This window comes from Pipistrellus kuhlii, unplaced genomic scaffold (genome assembly GCF_014108245.1).
Source record: "Pipistrellus kuhlii isolate mPipKuh1 unplaced genomic scaffold, mPipKuh1.p scaffold_m20_p_6, whole genome shotgun sequence".
Taxonomy (NCBI): Eukaryota; Metazoa; Chordata; class Mammalia; order Chiroptera; family Vespertilionidae; genus Pipistrellus; species Pipistrellus kuhlii.
The window spans coordinates 50,358,369-50,374,717 of record NW_023425562.1 but is presented as its reverse complement, the minus strand read 5'-3'; the positions used below and the strand labels follow the sequence as shown (position 1 = coordinate 50,374,717).

At 41.6% G+C, this 16,349-nt stretch overlaps 1 long non-coding RNA gene across 1 annotated transcript; it reads right to left on the bottom strand.

Moving 5' to 3' along the window:
* Positions 1-4,704: 4,704 nt before the first annotated feature.
* LOC123651567 lies at positions 4,705-12,250 on the bottom strand. The gene is made up of 2 exons (XR_006740360.1): positions 11,799-12,250; positions 4,705-4,964 (listed from the first exon to the last, which is right to left on the bottom strand). It is a non-coding gene; the product is annotated as an uncharacterized LOC123651567 (long non-coding RNA).
* Positions 12,251-16,349: the final 4,099 nt, after the last annotated feature.

Sequence of the window (16,349 nt, the reverse complement as noted above, 5' to 3'; positions counted from 1 at the left end):
ATAGAGGAGAAAAAAGGAAGCAACTTAATGTCTGTAGATCTTGGGGAAGAGAAAATGTGGTACATTCATGGGAGTAAATATAATGCAGCTAATAAAGAATTGGACAAGAGCAATTTACATCGATATGAATATATCTTAATTTTTTTTAAAGTGAAAAAAGCAGCTCACAATAAAGTCCCTATATAGTGGGATGATTCATTCAAAATACCTACATTAATATACTATGGAAGGAGACAAAACTGTGGACAGGGTGGGACTTCAGAGGATAGCTAAAAGCAAGTTTAGCTATAGTCACATTGTCCTACTTTTAATAAGGAGAATGCATTCATCCTTTACTTGTTTGATTAAAGTATAATTGGAAAAGATTCTAATTTGTTTTCAGTCAACTCCGCTAGCTCTCTGTTTGGCTGTGTCCGAATGTTTGTGCTCAGGGAGAAAGAACATTTACTTTGCATGTGTGTCTGCAAATCAGGTACAGTGATTATTAGTAAATGGGTTGCAATGGAATACGAAAGAATAAGGACCAACCAAATAAGGGGAGAGGGAGTCCTATTCTTAAGTTGACAGCAAAACTTATAAAAAACCAAGAAATACATTTATCAGAAAATGAGCAAGACTTTGACCACAGAAAATAAAAAAAACATCCCTTAGAGACATACACGCTGACTGGAACTGAGAAATATAGCAATGTGCCTTGGTAGGAAGACTCAGCCTGACAAAGATGCCAATTTTCTTCACAGTTATCCATAAACTCAATGAAATCCCAATTAAAATCCTAGAAGAAAATTTTCTGGAACTTGACGGGCCGATTTTAAAATTCATGCAGCGGGACAAACATGCAAGGATGACCAAAGCAATTTTGCTAAAACAACAAAGAGGGTAGGATTTGTCTTGCCTGTTAGCAAAGCATATCATCAAGCTCGGGAGCAGACAAATAGATTAGTGGGCCAGAAAGAGCTCTGACATAGACCCACAAGTCATTTAGTGTCAGACAAAGGTTATCAATTTTGATATTTATAAAAATTAAATACCAATATTACATTAAAATAAGCTTCATATACAGCAAAATCTTAAATGTGAAAAGTGTAAAATGCAAAATATAAATACAAAAAAGAGAATTATGTAAGCTTTAGAAAAAATATAGAAAAAATGGCTGTGATCTTAGTTAACAAGACTCTATATTTGACATAAAAAAGTTCTATAATAAAAGATACAGTTCAGTTAAAAGACAGGTTCAGAATGGTAGAGAATTATGTTCAATGCATAGAGTGGACAGGGAATTAATATTAAGAAAATATAAAGAATTCCCATAAATCAATACAGAAAACTCAGAAAAAATATGGACAAAGGATATGCACAGATGATTGCAAAAGGGGAAATATAAATGGCCAGAAACCTGTGAGGACAACACATAATGACCAGTCACTTAGCAAAATATAAATTATACCAAGAAGAAACCATTTCCCCCCCCACCCATTTGAGCTATAAACTTTAAAAGCTAGCGATGATCTGGAAAAAAATCTGAATTTACAGTTAGTTGTGGAAGGAGTTTAAATTGGCACAGCCACTTCAGAAGCTAACCGGGGCCATGCCTAATAAAACTAAAACAGTGGACAATGAGAAGGCCAGATTTCACTCTCAGTATCTATCTCACAGAAATATTTCAAGAGGCTGTACCTGGCAGCATCTTCATAATAGGGGAAACCCCTAAGGGTCTATGCGTGCTAGTAAAGGGAAAATAGGGTACAGCCATGTGAAGGGGTATTAACCGTTATTAGGAGAGAACAAGAGCTGCTATAGCAATTAACATTGCAGATCTCAGAAATATAAGATTGAATGAAAAAAATGCAGGATATAATATAATACCTATGATGTGGTATAATTTATTCAAATGCCTCCATCAATACTATGTGGAGGTTGACACATAAAACTGAACCAGCAGCCACCTCTGTGGAGGGGAAGGAATCAGGATCTCAGGTGGCCAAAAGAAACTTTAGCTATAGTCACATTGTCCTATTTTTAACGAGGAGAATGCATTCATCCTTTACTTGTTTGATTAAAGTATAATTGGAAAAGATTCTAATTTGTTTTCAACCAACTCTGCCGGCTCTCTGTTTGGCTGTGCCCGAATGTTTGTGCTCAGGGAGAAAGAACATTTACTTTGTGCGTGTGTCTGCAAATCAGGTACAGTGATTATTAGGAAACAAGATGCAATGGAATGAAAGAATAAGGACCAACCAAATAAGGGGAGAGGGAGTCCTATTCTAAGTTGACAGCAAAACTTATAATAAACCTAGAAATACATTTATCAGGAAATGTGCAAGACTTGGACCACAGAAAATCAAAAAACATCCCTTGGAGATATACACGCTGACTGGAACTGAGAAATATAGCAATGTGCCTTGGTAGAGAGACTCAGCCTGACAAAGATGCCAATTTTCTTCACAGTTATCCATAAACTCAATGAAATCCCAATTAAAATCCTAGAAGAAAATTTTCTGGAACTTGACAGGCCGATTTTAAAATTCATGCAGCGGGACAAACATGCAAGGATGACCAAAGCAATTTTGCTAAAACAACAAAGAGGGTGGGATTTGTCTTGCCTGTTAGCAAAGCATATCATCAAGCTCGGGAGCAGACAAATAGATTAGTGGACCAGAAAGAGCTCTGACATAGACCCGCATTGGCATTTAGTGTCAGACAAAGGTAGCAATTTTAAACCAGTGGATAAATGATATATTATTCCATAAGTGGTATTGGAACAATTACCTATCTTTTGTGGGGTGGGGAGGGATTAAAGTTAGATCCTAAGAGTCCTGTGTATGGAGTTTATTTTATATATAGAATAAAAACTTAAATATATACATGTATGCAAACTATAAATTTTAGAGAAGAAAATACAGAAATGTTTTTGACCTTGATACAGGGAAGGCTTTCTTAAATAAGCCTGTAAATTTATCAGTCTTTTATGTATTAAAACGTAAAATTTCTCTAAGACAAAAGATATAATTAAATGATAAAAATCAATGTAGAAAAACATTTGTAACATACATAACAAGGTATTAGTATTCAAAATGCATAAAGAACTCCTAAAAATCAATAGCAAAATGACCAAAAATATCTTTAAAATATAGGCAAAGGGTATGGACAAGCAATCCAGAGGAGGAAATACAAACAGATAGTAAACACATGAAGACTTCAGCCTTGCAGGTATATTCAGAAAATGCAAACTAAAGCCGAGATATTATTTTTCATTCATCAGACTGTTAAAAATGTAGAATTTGGAGATGGTCTGGGTAAATGGACACTCTCACACATTGCTGGCAGGAGATTCCATTATTATGACACTTGGAAGAACATTTCAGCAGTCTCTATTGGAATTTAAGATGAGTATATTCTATGACACATCAATTCCTTTTCTAAGCATCTCTCAGAGAAACACTTGAATGTATGCAAACAGGCAATGTCCAAGGAAGCTCTTAACGGCTTCTTCGTAATGTAGTGACCCTGGGAACATTTTAATAGTCAATCGTAGGAAGCAAGGAAGTCAAACAGTTAGTTGACTGTGGTGTATCAGTTATGGCCGCTGGTTGCCAGCTGCAAGGAGCACTGTATTGTTTGGCAGGCTATACCAGGTCCCGTAGGGCACACTAAGCTGAGCAACACCGCCAGTGTGTACACACCCTGTCTCTGCAAACAAACATACACACAGAGAATGAAAGATGTGTTTCAATGGGCATAGGAAAACATTTTGGGTAAACAGCAAAAACCCAAGAACAACTACCTCTGAATGGGGGAAGAGTCCTGAGGAGGTGGTGTGGGAGATCAGAAGAAACCTCTTTATTTGTAAGGCATTAATTTTACGTATAAGAAAATATATTCATGTATCACTTGTATAATTAAAATTTAATTCATAAGTTCTAATTCATTTCCAGCCAATTAGTTCTACTTTACATGTGTACTGTGTTCTTAGTTGTGTGCCCAGGGACAAAGTACATTTATTCTCTGAATAAAGCATCACGATTAATAAGCTGATTAAAACTTGGAAAACAATAAGAAAAAAACCTTTTTCCACTCACAAAAGCAACAAAATTGGTAAGGTGGGTACAAAGGCATAAATCTATTAAGAAATGTGAAAAACCTTTATGACAAAAGCGACCAACCTTTATTAAAAGTCATTAAGAACCAAATCAAATAAGACTGATTAAATGGAGACAGATACCATGTTTATAGATGTGAAGAACCGATATCCTAAAGATGTTATTTCTTCCTTCAATCCCACTAAAAATTCCAAAAGGAGGGGTTTTTTTTTTTTTGTTTTTTTTTTGTTTTGTTTTTTTTTTTTGTGTGTGTGTGTGTGTGTGTGTGTGTGTGTTTTCATGGTAATCTGACAAGCTGATTCTAAAATGTATGTGAAAAAGTAAATGTGTAATATGACCAGGCTTAATTTATAAAGGAATAAAGAGCCAGGAAGAGAGAGGTACTTACCGTATTGGGTAGCAAGATAAAGCTTTGCTCATTAAAATCTGGTATTGCCCTAGAAGTAGACAAATAGATCCGCAGGTTTGAATAGAGTCTAGACATAGGGAATTGGGAGAAAAAATGGGGTGGGGACAATAAATAGTGCTTACTGGTTATCCATTTGGAAAAAGATCAAATTAGAGCTCTGTGTCACACCACACAATGAAATACATTTCAGGTGGATTAAGGACTTAAACATTTTATTAAAATTTAGGAATTTTAGATGCAAATATAGTTTAATTCACATGATGGGAAAGCTTCTTAATAAGAGCGCAACCTGCTCTGATGCCAGTTCTGCAGATTCCAGACTGTGGTTTGAAAGGATGCTTTAATATCTGGTAGGTCTCCAGTCAGACTGTACTTCCAACCTCCTGGAGCAAGTGTCTGTGGAACGTCTCCACCTGGATTTGGCAGGCCTCCTTCTTCTTGAGCTCAACCTGGTCCTGGGAAGGGGGACTGCGATACTGGGTGGACTGAGGGCTGAGCCCAGCTCCTGCCACTTATGCTGTATGTTAGCACAGTACTTCCTTCTCTGGTTTCTGCTTCCTCTTTTATGAAATGGGGCAATCCTCTGAGTCTTGTGGCGGGATATGAAGTTCATATGAGATGGGGAATATAAACAGAACACAGAAATGGCAGAGCTTACAAGGATGAGGGAAGCAAACTCCTCTACTCTTTCTCCACCCACCCACCCAAGCCCCCGCCACCCATCACTTATTATCCCAATTCTTTCTTCTTTCCTGCATTCTGAAGAATTGTCATACATTCTTTTTGGTCAAAAGTTTGAGCATTGACTTCAGATATTTGATTCCAGGGAAGAAAATACTTATTCAGCACCCAAAGTGCTTACTGCTTGAGGCTTGGTGCTGAGAAACACAAAAAATAGTTAAGGCCTGATCCCAGCCACGAGGCAGGAGAAAACTGGTGCTAATTAGCACTGTAGTAAGTACACAGGTCAGAGAAAAGCTCCCAAAACGAATAAGAAGATCAAACTACTCTCTAAAAGGTAAATAATTTAATTTTGTCCCTTCCAGACAAATACACATTATTGCCCCAAACTAACTTGTCCACCTCAACACTTGATCTCAGTCCTTTGGGAGTTCATTTCACTAATTGTCTCCATCCGTAATCGCTTTGTCGCTTGGGCTCACATCCCTCAGAATATCCATATACCAGTGCTGTTCTTTCCTTTAAGATTAAAATTAAAAAGTCCTAGCCCTAGCTAGATGGCTCAGTTGGTTGGAGTCCCATCCCATAAACCAAAAGAGTGCAGGTTTGATTCCCGGTCAAGGCACATAACAAAGTTATGGGTTTGATCCCAGTTGGGGTGAGATGGGAGGCAACCAATTGATGTTTCTCTCATATCAATGTTTCTCTCTCCCTCTCTAAAAACCAATAAAAACATATCCTCAGGTGAGGATTTAACAATAATAATAAAAATAAACAATAATAATAAAAAACAATATAATAAAAAATAAAATCAGTAAATATATCCTCAGGTGAAGATTAAAAAAATAAAAAGCCCTAGACTTTGCTACTTCCTCTTTATTCTCAGTCAATATTTTCCCCAAGCTGCCTCTGATAAAGGTCCCCAGAGGTCTCTCCTGGTTCTTTGGAAGGTGCTAATCAGCACTGTACCATCTGCCCAAATGCTTTTCCCAAATTTGCTCTTTCCCATGAACTCCTTCCCCCTTTTAACGAACTGGTTGAAGTGTCACCTGCTCATGCAAGCCTCCAAGAGTCATCCTAGGGCAGGTCCTTAAATTGTACACCTCCAGCACTTAGTATCTTTCCTTCAAAGTGTCTATCAATGTTGGAAATTTTATGTTTATGTGATTATCTGATGCATGTGTTTCTCCCCTAAACCAAACAAGCTTCATGAGAACAGGGATTCTGTCTACTTTCATTCACCCAATTATCCATAGTGTTAGACACAAAATAGGTGCTAAGCTAGGAAATTTGGAATGAATAAACTTTTGGTCACTAAAGAATGCATATCACTTGTGGGGGTTGATGTCTGCCTCCTATGCTCAACTTCCCACCCCAACCCTCACATCATGAAATCTTTCTTCAGACTCTTCAAAGGACTCTTAGTGATGGATTCACCAACCCGTCATATCTCAACATTATTCCAGCCTATACCTGATCACTCCCCCAATGCTCTTATTTAGGTCACCAAAAGTTTATTAATTATCAAATCCAAAGTAGAAAATTGTCTTATTGGAATTCTCTGCTCTGCTGCATTTGACAGTGTTGATTACTTTCTTCTTGAAACCCTTCACTACCTTGGTTGCTATGGCAACCCACTCTCCTAGTTGTTTGCCACATCTTTCTCCTTAGTTGCCTGTCCACACCATGATTGGTTCCTCAAATGTCATTGTAAATCAGGATTCTGCACAGGGCCCTGTCTCATTCTCTCTCTGGTGATCTCACTCATTCTCAAGGTTCCAGTTACTCTTTGAGTGGACATGGCTCTAGGCTGGTACTTCTGGTCAAATCTCTTTCTGAGCTCCAAATGTGGATCCAAGAGCCTGCTGGGCTCTACCTGGCTGTGACCCAAACCACTTGGCTGAATCTAAGCCCACTGTCTTGCCCCTCAAACTGGCTCCCCATGCTGCCTGTGCTCCCCATCCCAGGGGACTTCCCACCATTCACCCTGTCACCCATCCAAGTCATCCTTGTCATTACCCTTATTCACCACTTATTTCGTTTTTTTTTTGTTGTTTGTTTGTTTTGTTTTTAATATACTACAAGTTTCTGACCTATTTCTCTCCCCCTCCACTGGTCTAGTTCAGGCCTCTCACTCTCTTATCTGGACATTGTTCCTCCCTGCCTCTGGGCTAGTTCATATGATGGATGTCTGGGGATTTGGGCTTTCTAGTATCCCTTATTCTTCCCTAGTGTCTCTTGTTACATTTAGGGAAATTTCCTGTTCCCTGTTTTATGTGGCTGTGCTGGGATGAGGCTACTATCTCACAGAAGCAACAGAGGCTCTTTCTCCAAGTTATGCCTCTCACCATCCAGGTCATCAGGGGTAGTGTGAGGCCTGAGCTCAGCCAGTTAGACCAAGGCTCTCTCCTGATTTTGACTTCTGTCCAAATATCTATGACAGAAATAGAATTATTCAACGTTTAGGACAGCAGTCGCCAACTGGTGGTCCGTGAGGTCTGAAAGGTTGGCGACCACCGATCTAGCAGACACCACCAGGTACCCTGAATGTAGCATTTAAGACTGTGCCCCAGTCCTCTTCTACTTCATTGCGCATCATTAATTTCCTCTAATCTGCCTCTCTGGGCCTCAGCTTCCTAGCCTGGGAGATGGGGCTAATGGTAACCCACCCAGTGTGGGAAGATGGGGTCAGGATGATCAGATGAGATAATGGTCATGACCCCACCATGTAAACTACTAGTATAAAGAGCTATGTACACATTGGAGTGCAGAATGTATTTCCTGAAGTCCAGATAGCCTTATATCCAGACAGCCTCAACCTTTTCCTTCCCCCTTGTTCACCTTTTTCCTGGGAATTGTTAAAAAATCTGTGGTAACAAAATTCTGAACCACTATTTCAGACATTTGATTTCAAGCAGAAAGTAATTATCCTGCCTCTACCTAGCTCGCTGCCTGTTGCTAGGTGCCGAAAGGTACAAAGAATGAATGAGACATGGCCCCGGACACAGGCAGGATAAAACTACTGCTAGTTAGAGCTGTACTTAAGTACCCAGAGGGCAGAGAAAAAGCCTCCAGAACATGGAGATCAGGTGACTTGTAAAATGTACATGAATCAATTTGTCCATTTCCACCAACACAGCTAATCCCTTCACTTCTGCACTTAATCCAGTGCTCTAGGGCCCCTTTCATTACCTAATCTTGCTCTTCAAACTTGGGCTTACAGAGCCCTCTTCCCTTCAAATGTCAGCACCTAAGAAAAAGCACCTTCCCTGTCCCCTCAAAGTCCCCCCTTCTCCCTTCTGCTTTCTTAGCCAGATCATCCCCCACTCAGGTGGGCTTCTGGCCCCTCCCTCAAAGCTGCTGTGGCAAAGATTCCAAAGACCAGATCCAGGAGATGCCCTCACTTCCCCGACTCTGTGCATCTGGCCCCCCAGTGGCTACCCTGACCTCTAAAAATTCTCTTTCCTGGGCTTCTAGTATGCCCACGTTTTTGGTCTTCTCCTCTGGCCCCTTCTGCTCGGTCTCCTTAGCAGGATCCTCTTTCTGCATCCATCCCTAAAATGTCCGTTACAGCTTTGAGTCTAGCCCTATTCCATAAACTCTGCACCTTCTCCTTTAAACCCATCCTTAGTTCTCCATCTATCCCCCTTGAGAGATGCCCACACTTCCTTTGCGAGCTCCAAACTGGCATATATACTTTCCAGCTTGACAATAGCCCTAGTCAATGTCACCAATGTACATTTTCCCTCCTTACCCCACTTTGATCTTCGCTCTGATTTCTGCAGACAGGAGGACTTTTAGTGCTTTCACACTCTCTTCTATCATGTCTATCCTATTTCCTCAGAAATTCTCCCTCACTCAAATCCTAACCAGCAACTTCTCCCCAGTTATCACAAATTCCCCAGGATGGGTGGCCATGCTGCCTGGTTTTCCCTCCCTTTTCACTTCCAGTTTCCTCTGCCGCTTCATGTTCCAGTGAGGATTTAGCAAGCCCCCGCCCCCTCCCCCCCCACACCACACACATCCCCTGCCCCCAAGTGCTCCATCTGGTGGGCTCCCAGTCCTTATCTAACTGGCTTTTCTCTTTTGTCTTCATATTATTCTTTCCTGGAATAGCTCCACATCCCTGGGTTTCCATGTTACACAGGCTGTAGGTGCTTTTCCATCTCTGACTTCCTTTTTTGCCCCTGTGTGCTTTTCTTTTTCTCTATCCACCCCTTAAATGGGGAAGAGGTTCTCTGTCCAGACCCCCTTTCTCTTTTTAGCTGCTACATTCTCTTAGGACCACCTCACCAAAGTCCATGGCTATAATCACCGTTAGTCACAACCTAAATCTGTTGTTCAAATTTCCTGCTGGATCCAAACTCTCTACCTACATCCACTTGGATGCCCACCTTTTACTCAACTTGTCCAAAACTGGGCTCACTAATCTTTCTCTCACTCCAAAGCCTGTTCTTTCTCCTGGGTATTCTCCCAGTCACCCAATATAGAAACAGAGAAGGCATCCCTGGTCAGCAGGTTTTTCTAATTTTACCTTCCACCATCCTCTTGGCTTCCACCCTAATTCAGGTCTTGCCTTCTCTACCAAGGCAATCATTTCCTCATTGGCCTTTAAACCTCCAGATGTCTTCAAGCAACCAGAATAATTACGCTAAAACAGCAACTGCCTGCTCAAAATGCTTCAGTGGTTCCATGGTAAAAAAAAAAAGATAAAACTCTTCAATTAAACAAACATTACACTGTGATGAAGACAAACCTTATTCATCTTTGCCTCTTATTTCATGTTTGGCAAGCCTGAACTGTCTACGAATTCATCCATGACGCTTCTCACTTCTGTCTCTGCCCTATACCTGAAAACTACTTACCCAGGCACCTCTCTAGGAGTGCCCCTGGATGCTCCTGTAACACTTCACACTTACTAGTTCACCGCCCTCAGCGGCTGCATGCTTTGCTCACGTCCGATATTTCTGGCCACTCCTCACTACACATAGTAATTTTAATATCTGTCCATGTCCTTCTTACCTCTTTGCATGCCCAAGAGCGGGTACCACATCTTATTTATCTTCATATATATATTTTTTTCTTCATATATAGTTGTTAATGCTCACCTGAGGATATTTTTTCCATTGACTTTTAGAATTTGTGTGCGCATGAGAGAGAGAGAGAGAGAGAGAGAGAGAGAGAGAGAGAGAGAGAGAGAGAGAGAAAGGGGGGGGGGAGATAGAGGGGGAAAGAGGGAGAGAGAGACAGGGAGAGGGAAAGAAACATCACTGTCTTCCATTTGCATCCCGACTAAGGTCGAGAATCAAACCTGCAACTCAGGTACATGCTCTTGACTAGAAATTGAACCCTCAACCATCTGGTGTGCAGACAAACACTCTAACCACTTAGCCACACCAGCCAGGGCATTATCATCATATTTTAATACCCAGCACTATAAGTAAGTAATAGTGTCCATTCCACTGTATCCTCATCAATATTGTGTATTCTTGCCGAAACCGGTTTGGCTCAGTGGATAGAGCGTCGGCCTGTGGACTGAAAGGTCCCAGGTTCGATTCCTGTGAAGGGCATGTACCTTGGTTACAGGCACATCCCCAGTGGGGGGTGTGCAGGAGGCAGCTGATTGATGATTCTCTCTCATTGATGTTTCTAACTCACTATCCCTCTCTCTTCCTCTCTGTAAAAAATCAATAAAATATATTAAAAAATAAACAACAACAACATGGTGTATTCTTAAACTATCCACCCCCCTAATTTGTTGATAAAAACTTATTTCTTTATTGTTTTTCATTGTTGATCTTCAGTTACTAATAAAATTGAATATTTTTCAAAAAAATTTTAGTCAATTCTATTTCCGCTTCTGTAGATTCTGTGTAGGTGAATTACATACTTATTGGTTGCATTTTTACTATTAAGGTTTTGCATTTGTCCTTTTATACATTATGGATCTGCATAGTTCACCCACTCTGCTTTTTGGTTAGGATGATGATATTGTTTGTCACTGCAAATATTTAGTTTTGATGTAGTCAAATTGGTTTGTCACTGCTTTCTTGATGCCATTTTGTTGCTTTTAGCTTAGTGGACACCCCCTATTCAGATACTTGTTAAATATCCATTTCCTTTCCTCCCTGGTTTTTAATGGAAACATAGCTCTTTACTGACCTTTTAGAATAGTTTTTGAGTTTGGGTGTGTGTTCTCAGATGATGTTGAAAATAAATTATTTTTCTTTTAATAGTCAGAGCCCCAATTTTGGACAAGTCTTCCCCTCATGGCTCTGATTCTGAGCTAAACTATTCCTGGCTGATTATGGCGTCAGGGCCACAATCTTCTCAGAGAACATGCCACCTGGAGGGAACTGGAAAGCTTTGGGAAAGTATGCTTTCAGACAGCGACAATGAAATACAAGGAGGCATTAAGAGGTGGGAGAAGAAGCCTTTCTGGAAGCCCTGCCAGGACAGTGTGCAGAAAGATGGTTCAACTACATATGAATGGCTGAATCTAGCTGGTGCTGATCAGTCCTGGAGGATTCAGAATCTGCAAGGAAACATTAGTCAGGGATCATAAGAGGGGGAGAGCCCAATCCCACCTCTCACCTGCATCAACCTACCTGTACAGAGTCTGCCAGAACATTTTACCATCAGCAGAAAAACATCTCAGCCAGTTCCTGCCAAATTCATCTTCAAGAGTTCTGCAGTCATCACCATGATTTCTCCATGCTCCAAGATCCTGGGGTCATCATGTCCCCTGACCAATTATTGCTCTAGGTACCAGGGCAGCTGAGGGAGATGCTAGAGCTAGAAAGGAACTCAAGGATTATCTAGTCCAATCACCTCATTTTACAAATGGGAAAACTGAGATTCAGTGAGGGGAGGCGTCTCACAGCCACTTGTTGCTATAAGGAGGATGCTAAATTGTGGAGCCCTTTTATTAAAAATGGATTTTTAAAAAATTTATCTTTAGTGATCAAGTTATTACTGATGGCCCCCTATTCTCTCCCCCGCCCCTATTGCCCACCTCCAACCCCGGTTCCTCCATTCCCCATCCCTGGCCTTCACCACACTATTGTCTGTGTCCATGAATTATGCATATAAATTCTTTGGTTAATCTTTGCCTGCCCTGTCTCCCCCCCCCCCCCCCCCCAACTGAGACCGTCAGTCTGACTGCTCACATATCTTTGTGAGATATTAATGTTTGTGATATCTATGTGTAAAATGTAAGTGTGAAGGCTAGAAAATATTGTCATTTCTGAGTTGCCAAGAGGAAATTTCGAAGGCAAACTAAATTTTATTATTTCCTGGGAAGACTGGGCCAATTAATTCCTTAGGGAGTCTAGAGATTGATTAATTAGGCCATCTATCCATTTACCTCCCTGGCTGGACATCAGTAGGTTCCCTGCCAGGCCTGGTCAGGCAGGTACTGTCCTGATCAAGAGACAAAGACCAAGGCCCCCCCCCCCCCCCCCCCCAAGGGTTGTGCAGGGTCTTGATGGTTAAACTAAGAAATTAGAACCACAGGCAACATGGAACCAGTGAAGGGTGTTTGTCTTCCTCCCTCAGAGACCTTCTAAGTCTGCCTGGACTCTAAGCTAATATTCTTGATAGTTCTGCATCCAAGAGATTTAAAGTTTATTCTTTAATGCAAAAATCCTTTGATTAAACACTTGCTTTCAAGCAATATCTTTAATACTAAAATAACAAGGGTAAAGTTCAATGATGCTTCACAGAAGATAGCTTTGGAAAAGACTTCCTGTTCTAGCACCCTCCTTGGAGTATAGATGTGCAAACAGAGACCTGGAGAAGAGCCAGCAAAGCACAGGAAAGTCACATGGGAAGTGAGTGAGGACCAGGACCGGGGCCTCAGCTCCCATGCTCCACCCCTGCTCCAGGCTGCCTCTATCAGTTTGGAGGTAGGGAATTGGCAGAGGGTTTCGCTTTGGAGGAAGTGTTAAGATGTCCAAGTGCAGACTTTTCACAAACTGCCATACTGTCCAGGAAAAGAGGTGAGAGGCTAGAACCACTCAAAGGATTAGACTTTGGAGAAGGGTCATGTGCAACCCATATCTGTTTGAGAGCACTCATACATATCCCTTCACGGGTTCCTTATGAGGAAAGATGGGACAGACAGCAGTTTCTCTCTAAGAGGGGGGAAATCCATGGAAGGTCTTGAGTAAGCTGGCGGCCAAGGAACACATAGTCAGGATTTTAGCCTCTCAGGAAAGAGCTATGCTTTGGTGTTCCTCTCCCTTTTTAGGATATTGTCATTTTGGAGACTGCAGAAAATAAGAAAATTCACGCTGAGGTGCTAACATGTGATTTCTCTCCCTAACTCCAGTACAGCCTGAAAGATATGGCACTGTAATCACTTACTTAAAGGACTTGCTACTGCCCTCCCTCTGTTGAGCTGAGCCCCTCAAGAAGGGTCTGGTTTATATTCTGCATCAGGTTCTCAGAACTTGGCACAGGGTCTAGCCAATGCTCCTTCAAGAATGAACGAGTGGGAAAGCTGGATGATCAGATCGAATTCAGGCCTGAGCTCAATAATGGTCAGTAGTAAGGGAGCCAGAAGAGAGGAAATAACATTGTGAAAACTTCACCTTGAGCCAGGCTGTGGTAGATGTTAGGATACCCATGTTACAAGTAAGGAAACTGAGGCTTAGGAGGGTGCAGACACAAAGGCAAAAGGCATAGGGCCTAGGACTCCCAGAGGCCTCGCCTTTAAAGGTTTATCCGTTCTAAATTATTTCCCAAGTTCACCCTGACCCCCTGGGTACTGATAGCCCAAAGGGAGACCAAGGACATCTGTCTGAAGCTCTGGCTGCTGCTTAGCCAGCTTCCTCCCTTCACCTTGAGCCCACTCTATAATAAGTTTTTCTCAAGATATGGAATTCTCAGAAGCCTGGTAAACCAAACTCTGCCCCTCCTCTGGCTTTCAGAAAGACATCACGAAGGGAGGGTACTGGGCTGAGGTCAGATAAGCCCACCATAGTCAGGGTCAGCTATCACTTGTTGAGGTGAGCACATCTTAATTTTTCCCTCTTTTCAGAACAGTGACCCTTTCACCCATTGTGGAGGGGGTGAGGAATGAGGGATGAGCTCTCCACTGGATGCCAGCAGACTGGGTTCTAACAATCCTTCTCTGGCATCCTTTCCTGAAGCTATTCAATGGGAGTCAGCTTTCTTTCTATCATCTTTTTGTCATTCTCCTTCTCTAGCCTACCTTCTCCAGCCTTTTGTACCTCACCCGCCATCAAGCCTTAGAGCTACTTCTCCCCAGGGCAATGCCTTTCTTGACAGCCCTGCTGCTTTTCACTACTCAAATGCTATCCTGTTCCCTACTGAAAGAATCCAACTTTGAATGCTGTTCTGATTGGGTCATCCCTTATTCCCATCTGATCCTTGTTTGTGATGGTTCCAGTCACCTGGAAACGAGTTCTTGGGACTGAGTTTTGGGATCTGCCACCACATCAGCCTTAGCCCCCCTCTGCAATCAAAGCCCTCTAGCTTTAAATAGACTGATCTCTATGCCCACCCCCTTTAGAGTTCTGACTGAAGGGTAGCCAAGTACTGGTGGTCTTTCACTTTACTTTCAGCCCAGTCTCTTTATATGTAAGCACAGAGATGCTTGATCAAATGGTGGGAAAGAATAACATTTATTACTCACTGTTCAAACATATTGTTCTTAGGTGTCAGTTTGAACAGCAATCCTCCTCAGTCTACATCAGATCCACTCTCAGACTCCTCTTATATGGCACCTGCCACAATCCATAGTATGTATATAGTGTGTGTGTGTGTGTATGTGTATGTGTGTGTGTGTGTGTGTGTGTGTGTGTGTATATATATATATATATATATATATATATATATATATATATATATATATCTGTCCAATGTCATTCCCTTTCCCAGTGGCCTGGTTGACTCCATGGTGGAATGGACTGTCCATCTTGTCTACAATGTGGCCCCAAGGCCTATTACTGCATGGGATTCTGATAAGGACCTGCTGACTAAATAAAAATTCAGGCTCCCTTGGGAGACAGGATCCCAATAACTATAGAAGAGGAGTTTGCCTAGCACTAACACTAGCACTAAACAGGAGGCTGAGTAAAGTGCTCTAGGCAAGCGGATCTCCAGGGAGAGGGATGAAGTTCAGGAAGGCTTCCTGACAGGCATAGCTGAGCTCACATGGTACACTGACTAAAGCATAAAGCATACGCAGGCTGTCTTACACGGGCACTGCCACGTTACTCAAATGTAGCCAGGAGGACCCTAAAAGAACTTATTTTACCTATAAGTAAAATGGGGTCCAGAGCAGGACATAGACTAGTTCCTAAAGCCCAGACCTAAGCCTCTTGGAGTCTTGCAATTACCATGTCACACTAGGAGATCAGCAGAATTGCAGAGCATCCTCCTGCTCTTTTCCAGAAGTATCTTACTTTACACTTTCGTGAAAAATGTTTCAGAAAAGGGGGCAGGGTGCTGCTGTGCTGCCTTAGTAAGGTGGAAAGAATGATTTGGCAGTCACCTTGGGAAGGGGCGGGCTGCAGGAATCCTGCTGTAAAGGGTCAGAAATCTTTCAGAGGGAGGCCTGTTTGTGACTCTCAAGCAGGCTTGACCTTTGACAGAAAGCTGGTTTCTGAGGGAGAGCAAAATAAGCAATAATCTTGGTTTCCTTTATCATTCAGGTGCCTCCACAGGAGAGTAGGGCCACAAAAGCCTTTTTTGTTTGTTTGTTTTGTTTTTGGAATTTGCTATTGTCTATTTTCTTAAGTCTTCTCACTAGGTTAGAATCATGTGGTCTTATAGAGTCAGGCCTAGGTCTTGCCCCTGAAATCCCCAGGAAGCAGAGAACAGGGGCTCAATGTTTGCTAAACAAACCATCCTTTCCACATGTGTGACTCCTCAGCTTAAGACCTTGCTTAACCAGGAAATATACCCAGAAACCCAGAAGAGAAGAATTCAGAGATAAAAGCATTGGAGAATCAGATAGCAGACATAATCAATACAAGTTTAGTTCTTTGAAAATACCTTTAAAATGTACAAATCTTTGGCAAGTTTTGATCAAGAGAAATTACTAATAACACTAGAGTGAAAAAATGAAAAACTGACAACAAAGAGATTTTAAAAGGACAGGAGGAAATTACATAAAACTATAGCAAGAA